We start from the raw sequence: 16976 nt of genomic DNA on the forward strand, positions 1-16976 counted from the left end.
ACTCCCATACCTTGGCTTGTGACCAGGAACAGCTGTGGGAGAACTCTCTAGAACATCTGGCTTATCTTTTCATCCTCCTTTCTGCACGTCTGTTCCTGATGCCAGCACCTCACCTCCCAGTCTTCACCCCTGAAAACCCAGAGCTCACATGCTCTCTTTTGGTGTCCTGGTTCCCAAAGAGAGAGGGCGTGGAAACCATTGTTAGGGCACCTGAGGTAGCCTTCCTAGAACGAGATGGCTCTGGAAGAGAGAGGGAGCCTGGTCTGGAGGTCCTGAGGCTTTGATCAGAGCAACTTGGATGTTGAGGCTAAGAACGGACCTTAATACATTATTCGAACCTCAGTTCAGGAAGTCCTGGGGACCTGGCGCCGTGAGAGGAGAGGAGGCCCGGGGGACTGTGTGGCGGGCAAGGGTTCCTGGTTAGACTGTAAGGTGGGAGGGATGGGGCGTGGGTGCAGTGGGGGCAGCCCAGAGAACAGGATCCACGCTCAAGACCAGCATTTCTCACCTTACAATATTTTGCCCGTGGCTACTCTTGGTGGGCAAGTTTATATCTCATAAGGGACACTGAGGCCATGGTGTCAACACAAAACAGTCCGCATGAGCAAGGTGCTTCCTGCAGTAGTCAGTGTAAAGTCATGCCTCTGCTCAGAGACAGGACTGGCTCTGTCCATGCCACCCTATCCCTCCCCTTTCCATTTCATCCCATTTTATCGCATTTCTTCATACAGCTCTTCACCAGGCACCTTCTGTGTGTTCAGCTCTGTGCAGTGGTGTTCGTAAGAGAAGACCTCAGTCTAGGGAGGCGGATGAGTCTCATCCACAGGACATAAATACAGGATAAAATAAAGCGGCAATACATGTAAGGACCCAGAATGCATGGAACCGATCTCAAGGGCTAGGGGAGGAGAACAGCAGGAAGCTGGCCTGTGTTACAGCGGACGGGCGGGTGAGGTGAAAAGGTAGCTGAGAGTTCTTCAGGGAGCAGGGCCCTGCTGGCAGCTCTGAGAATCTCAGACTTGAATCCCCCTTCCCTTCCTTTCTGCACATCACCCTGCCCTGGCCCTGCAGGAGGGGCTGAAGGGAAAGCACCCCGGTTAGAACAGCTGTGAAGTTCAAGTCAGTGTTGTGTGAATAAACCAGGGCCTCCACCCCTTCCCACACTGTGTATATCCTTGAACTACATCTAGGTCTTCTTCTAATTTATAAACTTCTCACTGAAATTTTAAAGGTACATCTGAATTCAAGGAATTCATGTTTTATCAGAAATCAGAGCAGAGTAGTTTGTAATTCCCCTAATGAATGAAACTATTTTGAGAACTGAATAACAATGAAACAATCAAAACTTTTGGACTAAGCTACAGCAGTATTTAGAGGGAAATTCATAATCTTAAATATGTATACTTGAAAATAAAAAGCAAAAGAATTAAAAAGGAGAGCAGAGTAAAACCAAAGAACACAGAAGAAAGGAGATAATAAAGAAAGGAACAGGAATTATTGAAATATAAAAGAGCACAAATGAGCATATCAAAATTTAAAAACTAAAGCTGATTCTTTGAATGACTAATAAAGTTCTGCTAATATGGATCAAAATCAAAAAAAGCGTGAACACAATAAAAATACTAAGCATTAAAAAAAAGATTGTAACTATATATTCAAAGGAGATTTTAAAAATTTTAAGAGAATTCCATGAATAAATTTATGCCAATAAATTTGAAAATATAGATGAATGGATAATAAAAAAAGATAGATAAATAAACTATAGAATTTCAGGTAACAAAGAAAATAATGGTGGGCTTCCCTGGTGGCGCAGTGGTTGAGAATCTGCCTGCCAATGCAGGGGACACGGGTTCCAGCCCTGGTCTGGGAAGATCCCACATGCCGCGGAGCAACTGGGCCTGTGAGCCACAATTACTGAGCCTGCGTGCCTGGAGCCTGTGCTCCACAGAGAACAAGAGAGGCAGCGATAGTGGGAGGCCCGTGCATGGCGATGAAGAGTGGACCCCGCTTGCCACAACTAGAGATAGCCCTTGCACAGAAACGAAGACCCAACACAGCCATAAATAAATTAATTAATTAATTAAAAAAAGAAAGAAAATAATGACATTATTAATCCCATGGGAAGAAATACTTTCTTGCTATTTCCCAAACTGTATCCTTTAAATATTTGATTCCTTTAAAATGTTTTAGGAATATAGGCCGCTGTAAACAAGACCAATGTGTTAAGAAACATACCAGAGACTATGCATCCATATTCAACAATTACTTTATTTTAACAAGGTTTTGTGTTGTTTTGTCAGATTATTACCAACACTCAAATCTGCCCCCTTTGAGCTAAGGCATGCGATCTAACCCTCTTTCCCCTTCTCACAATACATCTGGAACTCTTCTGGTAGCACGCACCTTAGAGTGAGGGAGGCCAAAAGAGAATTAGTCTGTTTATTTTATGGCTACCTCTTACAGCTTTACCATTGACCCTAATCACCAGACTGGGGCATTTTTGAAACCTAAAATTCATTCCCAGGTCAAGCTGTGACCCCAGAAAACAGTCAAAAGTTTTACTGCAGGCACACCACAGGCTTGGCGTGACAACACATCCTACACAGGTATATTTTACTGGTCAGATCTGAGAGCCCCTGATGCCTGTGGCTGGACCTTGGGATGGAGGTGGCAGCTGCTCAGATCGGACCAGGTAGAGAGGGATCCAGGAGACAAATTCCCTCATCTAGTTCTCTAGCTCCCACAGATCCTCTGCTGGCCGCCCCACTGGTGGGGCCTGAGAGACAGACAGAGAACAGTGGAGCCCAGTGATGTGGTCCCCGGCCAAAGAAGGACCGAAAAGGGAAGAGAGTGGATCTGCAGGGGGAACTGGAACATTTCTGACACAGAGCTATTTGAATTTATAGGCAGGAGAATTTTAAGTTGGCACCTAGAAAAGGAAAGCGGAGAAAAATAGGAGACTTGGGCAATTGTTTTTTGAAATGGGCCTTTGGAATTATTGTTTATTGGAGGATATTACAAATGTTATTATTTGTCTCTTTGTTCATTTGTTGAATGAACAATATACTGAAATAGATCAAAGGATCTATAGTAAAAAGTAAGTCTCCTCCCACTCTGATCCCCAGAATCTGAAATTCTTTCCCCAGCGGCAAGTGCAGTGGCCAGTATTTAAAGACATATTTTCTATATATGCATAAACAAACATACATCTTGTAATAGTTATCCACTGCTGTGTAACAAATTACCCCAAAACTTAGTGGCTTGAAACAACAAACATTTATCAACTCGTCTCTCGGAAACCAGAGAACAATGCCGCTGGGGTAACTGGATAATTTACTGACCGTTACGAAATGCTCACAAGGGGCCCGTGTAATGTGCTTCACAGGTAGTATCAACACTCAATACAGGATGCATTTCGGCCTTCAAATTCCTTCCATTTGAGTCTTAAAACCATGCCCACTGAACAAGGGCTCAAACTTAGCAATTTTGTAATTTCTTAAATTTCTTGGTGTTTGTGGGGAGGGGCAGGCATGGAGAGTGCTTGGGAGTGAGCTGGAGAGATGCTTCACTAACCATAGTAAATTGTGAAAAAATAGCTACTTCCTGAACAAATGAAATACTTTTAAAAGCAAATTCATATCTCCATCATGTTTATGGCTAAAAGTATTGTTTTGGGCCTCCTCCCTAACATTTCTTACTTTTTCTTCGTATTCCATCTTTAGTAATTTAATTTCTCTCTCTTTTTCCTGCATGCCTGAGCACATTCCTCTTCCACTTTTTGGATTTCTATTTCTGATCAGTGTAGATTTTCTTCAAGACTTCCTCCCGCTTTCTCAGCTTTTCCTCTGTGTCCTTGTATATGGCGTCAGAAAAGTAAGCCCCCTGGTTGTTCTGCACCATCTTCTCTATCAGCTCCACCAGCTCCCGCACCTGAGCTTCCTTCTCAGCCCGGTCTGTACTCCTGTTACTGAAGGTACAGCAGCTGTCTCCACACTCCTCGAGGATGCTTCGCAAACGTATGTCCGCACCCCGCACAAAGTCGCTTAGGCTGTGGTCCTCCAGTTCCTCTTTGCGAGTGAACAAGATGATCATGTGCTTCATGGCTGGTTCCCCAAACACAGCCTTGATCAACGTCATGGTTTTCTGCTCTTCCTCCGTGAAGCGGCCCAGCTGCACGACCAAGGCGCTGGCGTGAGGCCCGGGGCAGGAGGCGAGGACACAGCGGCTGATTTCCATGCAGCTGGTGCTCAGGCTCTCCTTGGTGTCGAAGAGCCCTGGGGTGTCAACACCGAGAAGGTCTCTCCCTTTCCATTTCCCGGATGCTTCCTGACAAGTTTTGGTAACAGCTTTGGCAGAAATCCTAGAGTCGAACACTTTTTCCCCCGAAGATGGTGTTTGCCGTCACACTTTTCCCACTTCCCGTCTTCCCGACAAGCAGGATCCTCAGAGCATTGTCCTGGGCATCAGCCATGTCCACATCAGAGGCTGTGGATTGTAGGCAACTCAGCTACGGATCACAAAGGAACGAAAAAATGTATTTAGATAAAGCTGAAACCATTCCCAACCCTTCCTTATTTCTTACTCTCCTGTACATATAAATCATTCCAACTTTTCTAGATCAGGTGAACTTGTATTTTACGTAGGATACTCTCCCTGATATCTTCTACTTACTATTCTAATTCCCATCGCATTTCCCTCTTGTGTTGCTGTGATGAAAGCAGCATTTGCCATGGTAAAATCTGGGTTGTTTTTAAACTGTTTTTTTCCATTTAACAAAATAATATACATTTTGTTGTAGAGCAGGTCCAAGTTTGTTTAAGATATCAAATCTGAGGAATCCCAGTGGAAGCCGTTAGCACCCTATCCTATGCAAGAATGCTCATTAAAAAGCACTAACAGGGACTTCCCTGGTGGTCCAGTTGTTAAGAATCCGCCTTCCAATGCAGGGGACACAGGTTCGATCCCCGTCTGGGAACTAAGATCCCACATGCCGAGGGGCAACTAAGCCTGCGTGCCACAACTACTGATCCCATGTGCTCTCCACAACTAGAGAGAAGTCCGCATGCCGCAGCAAAGATCCCTTGCGCCACAAGGAAGGCCCGATGCAGCCAAAAATAAAACAAATAAATAAATAAATATTTTTTTAAAAAAAGCACTAACAACCTGGACACAAACAGAAAGAAAGTGTGGATGGATGAGACAGCAAAACAGTCCCACTGCAGGGACTCTCGGCACGGAAGGAAAACAACACTTTGGTGAGACATGTGAAAACTGTCCTGAAATTTGTGTATGCCACACAGAGCTAAATTAATCTGATTTTCTTACACTGCACAGAGAATGGAAGATAAATTTGATGTTCTTCTTCTAAAAATACTCTAATATTTACAAACAATAATGGGTCCCTTATGATCTATAGTAACATAAAGTGTTTCAAGTGGGTTGATGGTTATCTGGCTTGATATTTTAGACGATAATCCTGCATCGGCTGAGAAAATAGATTGGCTAATGTCTTAAATTTTAAATTACGAACATCTATTGTAGGTAAATAGAGCTTATAAATATTGACTCCGTTAGAGACATAAAGTTGAAGTAGACCAGTGATCATGGAAGAATAGACAGAGAAAGCAGTCGAAGTGCTCCCCGCAAAACATTATCAAGTCCCAGGTGGCTTCACAGCAGAATTCTATTAAACCTGCAGCAATCAGAGAATCCCAATTTTACTTAAATTATCCCAGAATATAGGGAAGTAAGGTAAACCTTCAAATTCTTTCTAAGTAAATGTAACTTTGAGCTGCAATCTCACAAAGATTCTACCAAAAACTACAGATGAATCACATTTATGAATATCAATACAAAATCCTAAAAAAATATTAGCAAAAACAGAATCTGAAACATTTTTAAAAGGGTTACAGTATAACCAAGTGGGATTTACTCTAGGAAACTAGAGAGAGGGAGGATGTTCATTAAGAGGAAAATTATTAACATAACTCACCAATAGCCATTCTCAGTAAAAACATTCTGTAAAATATGAATTGACACATACTTTCTTATCTATTTCTCTACTCATCCTGAAAGCCAGCAACTTACAGTGGGGAAATACTTTTTCACTAAAACTAAAACCATCTTCAACTCACTTTCTCATGGTATTTGAGAAATCAATCAATGCAAAGAGAAGAAGTAATTATAGGAATGAGAATTAGAAAAAGAACAACAGGGAAGGCCAGATAGTACACAATATTGTAAAGCCCCTTAGAGTATTGGTGCATGAATAGAAAGACCAGTGGGAAAATCAGAAAATCTAGAGAAACACTCATTGGCATAGGGAAATTTAGTATGTAACAAAGGCAACATCCCATATCAGGGGAGAGCAGATGGACTTTATAATGAGCAGTATTGAAATAACTGAATACTCTTTTGAAAAAGTGTTAAAATTGGATTCCTTCCTCATACCAACCCAAGAAGTATTCCAAATGCATCAGATATTTGTTAAAATATTAAACTATGAACTATTAGAAGAAAACAGAAAAATTCTTTCAAAACCCGAGAGTGAGGAAAACTTTTCTAAATTGAACTCAAAATACAGATGCGTATCTGCTCTGTAAACACGTTCATAGCAATCAGGTTTTTCAGTGATCATATTTATCAGCTAGAAATAATTAACTAAGGCAAATTAAATCATTATCAAAAATGATAAGAGTTGTACCTGCGTATCCAATATATTGAGTGCAACTTAGAATTATTTTTAATGTATTGCATTAGAAGGGAGTAATAAGACCTTAGGACTCCAAGTACAGGTTAATTTGTAACCATTTTCTCTTTTCACTTCAAGCTTTGTCACTGGACTAATATATTTGGTTCCTTATTATGTTTTCATTACTCAGCGATTTCACAATTACCAGGAAGATAAGTTAATTCTTTGTAGGTTTTTTTTAAAATTTATTTTATTTTGTTTATTTCTTTTTGGTTGCATTGGGTCTTCGTTGCTGCGTGTGGGCTCTCTCTAGTTGCGGCGAGCGGGGGCTACTCTTCGCTGTGGTGCGCAGGCCTCTCATCGTGGCGGCCTCTCCTGTTGCGGAGCACAGGCTCTAGGGTGGACGGGCTTCAGTAATTGTGGCTCATGGGCTTAGTTGCTCCACGGCATGTGGGATCTTCCCAGACCAGGGCTCGAACCTGTGTCTCCTGCATTGGCAGGCGGATTCTTAACCACTGCGCCACCAGGGAAGCCCCAATTCTCTGTGGTTTTAAACAACAACAAACTAGAGATGCAATATGGAATCCAATTGATAAATATGACTTCCAGATTCCAGTTACATGTCAGGAGCTTGGAAGTCACTACTCCATCCTAAGAATAAGTGAAAAGTTGAACAGACTGAAAAAGCAACTCTTCTTAAATCCTTAAGACGTCCTTTGAGGACACAGAGCAAACTGCTGCCCCCAAGACTGGAGAACAGACAGGCAAATGCAGGGAGTCCTGGCTTTGCAGAGCCCAGACTCACCATGGGCAGCAGTGCTGGGCAGGAAGCCCTGAACTGTGATTGACGAATTACTCGATGGTCAGCCTGGAGTTAAAACTCCACGGGGACCCAGTCATGGGGGGCGTCACCACACTTTTGTGAGTTTCACTTCTAAGAGCTCCACCAGGTTCTCACAGTAAATATCGGGGGGAAAAATCCCCTGTGGCTTCCTGCAGGGGGAGGGGCAAAGGAACCATTTTGAAATAGAGCAGAGCATCTTGTTCTTCTCAACAAGGCCTGCCTTCAGGGGAAACCAGTTAACCAGAGCCTAACCTGCAGGGGTTTTATCAGAGCCTAGCTAACCTGGAGGAAGAAAACTCTACAACTACAGTCAGTGCTAAGCCTTTCATGTAGGAAAAGGGAAATACCCACCTCCAGACCACTGGAACCCTACTGTCCCACCTAAGTGGGGAGAAAAAAACTGAAAAACACTTGTGAGGTCCACAGTCCAGAGGCAAAGTCTCACTAGAACTGAGATATAATCATAGGACTATAGAATACTTCTCCTCCCCCACCCCGTCACCCCATTACTAAAGGCTTCTTTACAGCAGTTCTTTTCATGTCCAGCTCAGAAGAAAAATTACAAGGTGTACTGAAGAGCAAAAAACATAATTTGAAGAGACAGAGCAAGCATCAGAGCCAGACGTGGTAGGTGTCGACGGAACAAAGATGCACAGCCTAAACGTTGAGAATTCTGTTTCGTTTGAGGAATTACTGAGGACTATAGCTGGGGAGACAGCCTCTCAGATAGTTCTGAGGGACTGTTCCAAAGAGGTAGTGGAGGAGCCTGGAGATATAGGAGTTTTTGTTGAAAACAAAACAAATATGTAGTCAAACATCAAAAGGTTATTGCTAGTCACACAAAAACCAGACATCTCAAGTTAGTGATGTAGTGCTATTCTATGTCTGGGAAGATGCAAGAGTCTGGGCTCACTGAAACTATTCCTTTGATATGCATCTTAGCTATCTAGGGCAAGTATCCTGCTTTCCTCTGTTCTGAATTCCCCTCAGGGCCCACTGTCCAAGGGCTGCAATGCTGATGGCTTGATGGGCAACATTCATGTTTATAGAAATGGCAGGCAAGATTGTTTTGTCCACACAGAAATCTTGGTATTATTAAACCAGGAATTTAAAACAACTAAGATGAATATGCATGGACTCTAATGTAAGAACAGATGAGCCATGTAAGCAGAGACATGGAAATCCTAAGAAAGAACCAAAAGTAAATGCTTGAGATCAAAAGCGATGTAACAGGGCTTCCCTGGTGGCGCAGTGGTTGAGGGTCTACCTGCAGATGCAGGGGACACGGGTTCGTGCCCCGGTCCGGGAAGATCCCACATGCTGCGGGGCAGCTGGGCCCGTGAGCCATGGCCGCTGAGCCTGCGCGTCCGGAGCCTGTGCTCCGCAACGGGAGAGGCCACAACAGTGAGAGGCCCGCAACGGGAGAGGCCACAACAGTGAGAGGCCCGCGTACTACAAAAACAAAACAAAACAAAACAAACAAACAAACAAAAAGCGATGTAACAGAAATGAAGAATGCCTGTAATGGGCTAATTAGACCAACCAGATTATAGTCTTCAGGACCAGTTTCTACTCAAAGAAACCAGGGATTCTTGGAGAAATGACTGATTCAAAGTCTGAGGCAGGAAAGGCATGAAATGACCTGGGATCATCTTATAGGACCTTTTTTTTTTTCTTTTTCCATCCTGATTCAAACAAACTAAACTGTAAATAAATTATGAGATAATCCTTGAAATCTAAACTCTAATGAGAGGATATTTGATAAAATTCAAGATTTATAGTACCTTTGACACTGTGGTTATGTTTTTAAAAAATCATCTTTCTGTTTTAGATATGCATACTAAAATATTTACAGGTAAAATGAGACAATGTCTAGTATTTGCTTCAAAATAATCCAGGGTTGGGATGGGAAGTAGGTTGGGATATACGGGAAACATGAATGGTCAGGAGTTGATATTTGTCAAAACTTGGTGATGGATATATGGATGTTTATTATACTATTCTTCTGTAAATGTCTGAAATGTTCTATAGCAAAAGGTTTAAGATGTATGTATGCCTTTGCAACCACTACTGAGTATATACTATATTCCAGACACTCTGATATGCATGTTTCATAGGAATATTTACTCCTTATAAATACTCTAGGGTGAAGGTAGTATTATTATTCTAATGTTGTAGGTAAGGAAACTGGTTCAAAAGTACTGAGAAACTTGCCCAAGGTCATGGTGCTAAAAGGTACTGGGCTGAACAGGAATTTGAGTCAAAGGCTGTCTGACTACCATGCTCACTCTTAACCACTGCACACTACAGCCTCTTCTTGTTCCTTCTCGGACCCATCATTCTACACTTTACATCAGGTCAGAGGCGGATCAGGGGAAAATAGTCCACACTCTTTCCCAAATGGTAAACTGTTAGCAAGCCTGTCATTAGGGAAGGCAAGGAGGAGGGTTCACATTTCACAGATCGTTTTTCTCTCTCTTCCACCTTGGGGAGCCAAAGGTGGGAGTCATAGTCAGGGGGAAAAAAAATATCTAAAAATGTTTCTCCAGTGGTTCTTGGAAGATCTAGAGGACCTCCAGGTGAAAGAAAGGCTACAAAGTGAAAAAGGCATGTGCTTCAGAAAAGAACCAACTTAAACTGTGAGTCCAGATCCACCACTTCTAGAAAATTCCTTCAGCTCCCTGAGGTTCAGTTCTTTCTGCTATGAAAAGGGACAATAAAGCCAATCTTGCAGGGTTGCCATGAGGCTTTCGTAGGATAGAAATCTCTATAAAGATCTCTTACGTTGCCTAGAGCATGGCAGCCACTCAATAAAAAGGTAGTGCTACAAAGTGCATTGAAATATAGGAAAACCCGGGAAAGAAACATAACTGAGTGACTGAGAGACACATTGCAACTTAGAGTTTCAGCTGGATTTACAGGTTATATTCTTTCTTCAGAGTAGCTAATCGTCTCCCTATAGCGCCCCTCCTGCACCCCATACCTTGCACCTGGAGGGACACAGCCTCCTTCTTGTGAAGTGTTGGATGAATCCAGATGAGAGTTCAGTGGGCAAGGTTCTAATCTTTCCTTGTCCACCTCTACGAGCCTTGGAAAGCCACCAGTTCTCTGGAATTTGAATCTTTTGGAGAGTCACCAGTACTCCGGAATTTGATTCTTTTTCAGTGAGTAAAGGGAGTTAGAGTAGATTTAATGGAATGCTCTCTAAATTGCCTTCCAGGTCTGAAGGTCTGCCTTGGGAACACTAACTACCTATTAAAGGAAAACGACAGGTTTCCAGGTAAAACTATCACAACAGCCACCGACTAAAAAGTGCACTATTTTTTTTAACTTTTTATTTTATATTGGAGTATAGCCGATTACCAATGTTGCGATAGTTTCAGGTGCACAGTAAAGGGACTCAGCCATCCATACACACGTATCCATTCTCCTCCAAACTTCCCTCCCATCCAGGCTGCCACAGAACATTGAACAGAGTTCCCTATGGTATACAGTAGGTCCTTGTTGGTTATCCATTTTAAATATAGCAGTGTGGACATGTTGATCCCAAACTCCCTGAATATCCCTTTCCCCCACCCTTCCCCACAGTAACCATAAGTTTGTTCTCAAAGTCTGTGAGCCTGAAAAAGTGCACTATTAAGACAAGGTCAGCCCCTCCTAACAAACTTGTAAGTGTGCAATACATTACCCATCCCCCAGCCTCTGGCAACCACCATTCCACTCACTGAGTCTATGACTTTGACTATTTTGTATATACACGGAATTATACAGTATTTGTCTTTCTGTGACTGGCTCACTCCACTTAGCATAATGTCCTCACATTTCATCCATATTGTCTCATATGGCACATGACTTCCCTCTTTTCTAAGGCTGAATAATATTCCACTGTATATAGTACCACAATGTTTTATGCACTCATCTGTTGATGGACATTCAGGTTGTTTCCACACCTTGGCTATTGGGAAGAGCGGTGCAATAAACATGGAAATGCTAAAATTGCTTCAAGATCCTGATTTCAACTTTTTGGATCAATGCCCAGAAGTAGAATTGCTGGATCATATAGTATGTTTATGTTTAACTTTTTGAGACACCTCTAGACCTTTTTATGGTTAGATTTCACCTTAAATGTTCTTATCGTAAAAAAATAAAATTAAAAATATCTAAAACCATGATGTAGTAGTTACAGCAATGGCTATAGAACCATAGGACCAAGAGGCCAACAGATCACAATACTATATAATAGAAAAGAGAAAGTTATCAAGATGAAAAAAAAAAAACCCCAAAAACCCAATGCATCAACTGGGCAAATACCACTGAAAAAATGAAAAAGGAAGAAGTTAGTCAAAATGTGTGTGTGCATCTATACACACGTACACATGCATACATGTATATGACACATAAAATGGAATCCAATCACAGTAGAAGGTAACCCAAAGTAGAGAACATTCCCACAAGTGCTTTACACTATGAAACACTATCATAAGAACACAAACTCAAAAACAAACTCCCAAGAGGAGATGGTAGAACAAAGATTCCTATACGCTAACAATGAAAGAACAGAAATAGAAATCAAGGAAATAATCCCATTTACTATTGCAACAGAAAGAATAAAATACCTAAGAGAATACACCTACCTAAGGAGGCAAAAGACACATGTGCAGAAAACTATAAGACACTGATGAAAGAAATCAAAGACGACACAAACAGATGGAGAGATATCCCATGTTCTTGGATTGGAAGAATCAACATTCTGAAAACAACTATACTACCCAACACAATCTACAGATTCAGTGAAGTCCCTATCAAATTACCAATGGCATTTTCCAAAGAACTAGAACAAAAAAATTTACAATTTGTATGGAAACACAAAAGACCCTGAATAGCCAAAGCAACCTTGAGAAAGAAAAACGGAGCTGGAGGAATCAGGGTCCCTGACTTCAGACAATACTACAAAGCTACAGTAATCAAGACAGTATGGTACTGGCACAGAAACAGAAATATAGGTCAATGAAACAGGATAGAAAGCCCAGAGATATACCCATGCACCTATGGTCACCTTATCTTTGACAAAGGAGGCAAGAATAGATGCTGGAGAAAAGACACCCTCTTCAATAAGTGGTGCTGGGAAAACTGGACAGCTACATGTAAAAGAATGAAATTAGAACACTTCTTAACACCATATACAAAAATCAACTCAAAATGGATTAAAGACCTAAATGTAAGGCCAGACACTATAAAACTCTTAGAAGAAAACGTACGCAGAGCACTCTTTGACATAAGTCGCAGTAAGATCCTTTTTGACCCAGCTCCTAGAGTAAAGAAAATAAAAACAAAAATAAATAAATGGGCCCTAATTAAAAGCTTTTGCCCAGCAAAGTAAACCATAAATAAGATGAAAAGACAACCCTCAGAATGGGAGAAAATATTTGCAAACAAAGAAACTGACAAAGGATTAATCTCCAAAATATACAAGCAGCTCATGCACCTCAATATATATATATATATATATATATATATATTACCATGTGAAGTGGGAATATGTAAATATTTTTACCAGCAGTAAATATTTTAGACTTTGCAGTCACAATCACTCAGCTCTCGTGTTGGAACACAAAAGCAGCCCCAGATCATTGTAAACTAGTAGATGGGTGAGGTAGCTATGTTACACTGAATCTTTATTTACAAACAGGCAGCAGGCTCTATATAGCCCTTGGAGGGTAGTTTGGGCACCTTTGCTTCAGAGTCAGAATTTTCCATATATCATGCCAGAAAAAAACTTTTAAGTGCTAAATTTTATAAAAACACTAACCTTTTGTCTACATTTTGCAATAAATGTTTGTCATTAAAATCGGGGCACATTGTTGAAAACTCAGTAAAATAGAGAGCAGTTTGAGAAGAGAATAAAAATTATATATAGTTCCACTCCCAAATTAGAGGCTATTTAATATGAACATCTTTCCTTTTTTTGTGTGCCTTGTTTTTTCAACGGTAATATATTAACGATTTTATATCCTGATTTTTATACCTAACATTATATCATAAAGAATTCTTATAACAACTAAAACTTTTGTAAGCATAGAAAAAAAAAAGGTCTGTCCTATTAAATATGATATGTATGGACATCACACAAATAAATCTCTGAGCTTCTGCTCCTACAACCCTTCCACTCTCACTCAGGCCCCCTATCTATTGCTCTTTCCTCTCGCCCCTCTCTCCCCTCAGCCCACTCACAAGCTCCATCGGCCCTCTTCTTGGCCAGTCACATTCTCTTGCAAAATTGATGAGATCTCAAGTTCTCTCCAAGAAAACTATCTGAACTGGTATTTGCTTTCAGTTAAAGAAAAGTGTGTTTGCTCCTTCTGAAATCTCTGACCACAGAAGCTTGGATTGGGTGCAGCCGATGAAGACAACATTTTGTATTTAAACAGAATAAGAAAGTGTTGCCTGGTAATTTGATTGGTGCTTCAGGGTTGCCTAGCTGAAACCTTTACCTCCATGCACCTGCTGTGCTACTGAGATTCCCAGAATCTTAGTCATTGCTTTGGATTTTAGTGTTGGCTCCAGAAAACCCTGTGAAACGGCCCCAGTTTTTAAAAACACAACTACAACCACAGCTGATTTACAATGTTGTGTTAGTTTCAGGTGCATACCAAATTGATGTATATATCAGATTTTCAGATTCTTTTCCATTACAGGTTGTTATAAGATACTGGATAGAGTTCCCTGTGCTATACAGTAGGTCCTTGTTGTTTATCTATTTTATATGTAGTAGTTTGCACCTACTAATCCCAAACTCCTAATTTATCCCTCCCCCCATCCCCTCTGGTAACTCTGTTTTCTTTGCCTGTGAGTCTATATCCATTTTGTAAATAAGTTCAATTGTATTTTAGATTCCACATGTAATTGGTATCACATAATATTTGTCTTTCTGTGACTTACTTCACTTAGTATGATAATCTCTAGATCCATCCACGCTGCTGCAAATGGCATTATTTCATTCTTTTGTATGGTTGAGTAATATTCCACTGTATATATATATATATATATATATATATATATATATATATATACCACATCGTCTTTATCATTCATCTGTTGGTGAACATTTAGGTTGCTTCCATGTCTTGGTTATTGTAAATCGTGCTGTTATAAACATTGGGGTGCATGAATCTTTTCAAATTAGAGTTTTTGTCTTTTCCAGATATATGCCCAAGAGTGGGATTGCAGAATCATATGGTAACCCCAGTTTTAGTTTTCTATGGAAACTCCATATTGTTTTCCATAGTGGCTGCACCAATTTAGATTACCATGAACAATGTAGGAGGGTTCCCTTTTCTCCACACCCTCTCCAGCATTTGTTACTTGTAGACATTTTGGTGATGGTGAGATGGCCCAAATTTTGCTCCTCAGTATTAGTATATGCTCTGGTCTGCTACTGAGATCCACCCCCACCGCCATTTCAGGACTGGAGCCCCCAGCCTCCCAGCTGATAGGAGTGTTGATGGAGGGTAACTCACCGCTGACCCCCTCCCCATAACCTTGAGGCATTCCCTCAGGGTTACTGTCAGCTGAAGAGATTCAGCTCCTGCAAGATCGTCCCGCCATCCCAGGGCAGTCACATCTCCTGACTGGTCGATGTAGAGGTATAAAGGCCCCAGTTTGGGACAGCTCTGTGCCGCCATCGTAGCTCCAGCTCCTGGTAAGGTTGACCGAGGCCTCTGCTGTGACTCATCGCAGCCCAGTGTCTCCTTCTGCCCAGTCCTTCTTCCTTCACTCTCCCACAGGTTTTGATCCCAAAAGCGCTCCTGAATGAATTTCACGCCTGCACATTTTCATCTCAGAATCCGCTCCTGGTGAACTCAGCCAGTGATTCCCATCGAAGCGCACAGTGTAATCTTCCTCTCTGAGTTGGGTGGCAAGCGGGGAAGAATTGGGGAGAAGAGGTCCTGGCTTAGCATCGGGGGCACCCAGGTTGTGGAACGTAGGGCTCGGGGCATTTCCCGGTGACTCCATCGTATGAGATTGTTTTAGTCCTTCTGGAAGCTGGCTATACTTACAGGTGTATTTTCATCTGTACTTTAGAACCAACTTCCCTAACCAGTATAAAAAAAGAAAATTACAAGGACCTTTAAAAAAATCGGCATTGAATTAGATGCATCAGTACACCTAGGAAGAATGTACTGACATTTTCACGATAGCGTTCCTTCCAGGTGTGTTGCATACACTTGCGTTTTCTGATCTATGATCTTGTGTGTGTTCATGAGTCACTTTCTTCTTTTTGTTTTCAATTTTAAGGTTTTGTGCAGCATAGTATATTTTAAAAATATTTAGTTATTTATTTTCCTTATTTTTTGGGGGGTGCTGCTGCATCAGGATCCTAGTTGCGGCGCTCAGGATCTTAGTTGCGGCATGCGGGATCTTTTCATTACAGTGCGCAATCTGCTTGGACTTCTCTCTAGTTGCAGTGCGGGCTCCTCTCTAGTTGTGGCGTGCGGGTTTTCTCTCTCTAGTTGTAGCGCGCAGGCTCCAGGGCACATGGGCCCTGTGGTTTGCGGCATGCAGGCTCTCTCGTGTGGTGCGCGAGCTCAGTAGTTGTGGTGCACCGACTTAGTTGTCCCGCAGCATGTGGGATCTTAGTTCCCCGACCAGAGATGGAACCCGCGTCCCCTGCATTGGAAAGTGGATTCTTTACCACTGGACCACCAGGAAAGTCCCCGTAGTATAGTATTAATAGAGGAAAGAGCTCATATATGTTTACAGCTCACTAAATTATCAGTTGTCACAAACTGAACACATCCAAGTAACAAGCACTCAGCTAAAGACACAGAATGTTGTTGGCACCCCAAAGCAGGGGTTCTCAACCCCCGGGTGTGGACCGGTACTGGTCCGCACAGCCTGTTAGGAACCGGGTGGCACAGCAGGAGGTGAGCAGTGGGCGAGCGAGCGAAGCTTCACCTGCCGCTCCCCATGGCTCCCCATCGCTTGCATTACCGCCTGAACCATTCCCCCATCCAATGGCATTACTGCGTGAACCATCACCCCACCCCTCCCTGTCCGTGCAAAAATTGTCTTCCATGACACCGGTCCCTGTTGCCAGAAAGGTTGGGGACCGCTGTCAAAAAACACAGACCCACTTTAAGAGTGAGATCCAATCCCAGCAGGATGCTTCCCCTCCTTCACTCCCTACCCCACATTAGCAGGAGTCCAGTATGAAAACAGTGAATTAAAGCTGAGAGAACAGCAAGGCACAAGCTCTATCTAAGAAGGGGTTTCAGGGAAACCCACAGACAATGGGGGAGACAACACAAGGGCACTAGAGGAAACTGAAGCCTCTAGCAGCTACAACAAACATTAAACACAGCTCGTAGCCAGATCAACATCAAATCTCACACCATAGGCCTATTCACCTCAGTTCCTAATAGCTGACATATCATGTCTGGC

General features: G+C 42.1%; 1 pseudogene; it reads right to left on the minus strand.

Moving 5' to 3' along the window:
* Positions 1–1678: 1678 nt before the first annotated feature.
* LOC111176984 (GTPase IMAP family member 7-like) lies at positions 1679–5458 on the minus strand (annotated as a pseudogene).
* Between the last annotated feature and the right edge of the window lie 11518 nt (positions 5459–16976).

The sequence above is a fragment of the Delphinapterus leucas genome, chromosome 9, assembly GCF_059928025.1.
Source record: "Delphinapterus leucas isolate spDelLeu-1000000601 "Yukka" chromosome 9, BTC_Dleu_Yukka2, whole genome shotgun sequence".
Lineage (NCBI taxonomy): Eukaryota > Metazoa > Chordata > Mammalia > Artiodactyla > Monodontidae > Delphinapterus > Delphinapterus leucas.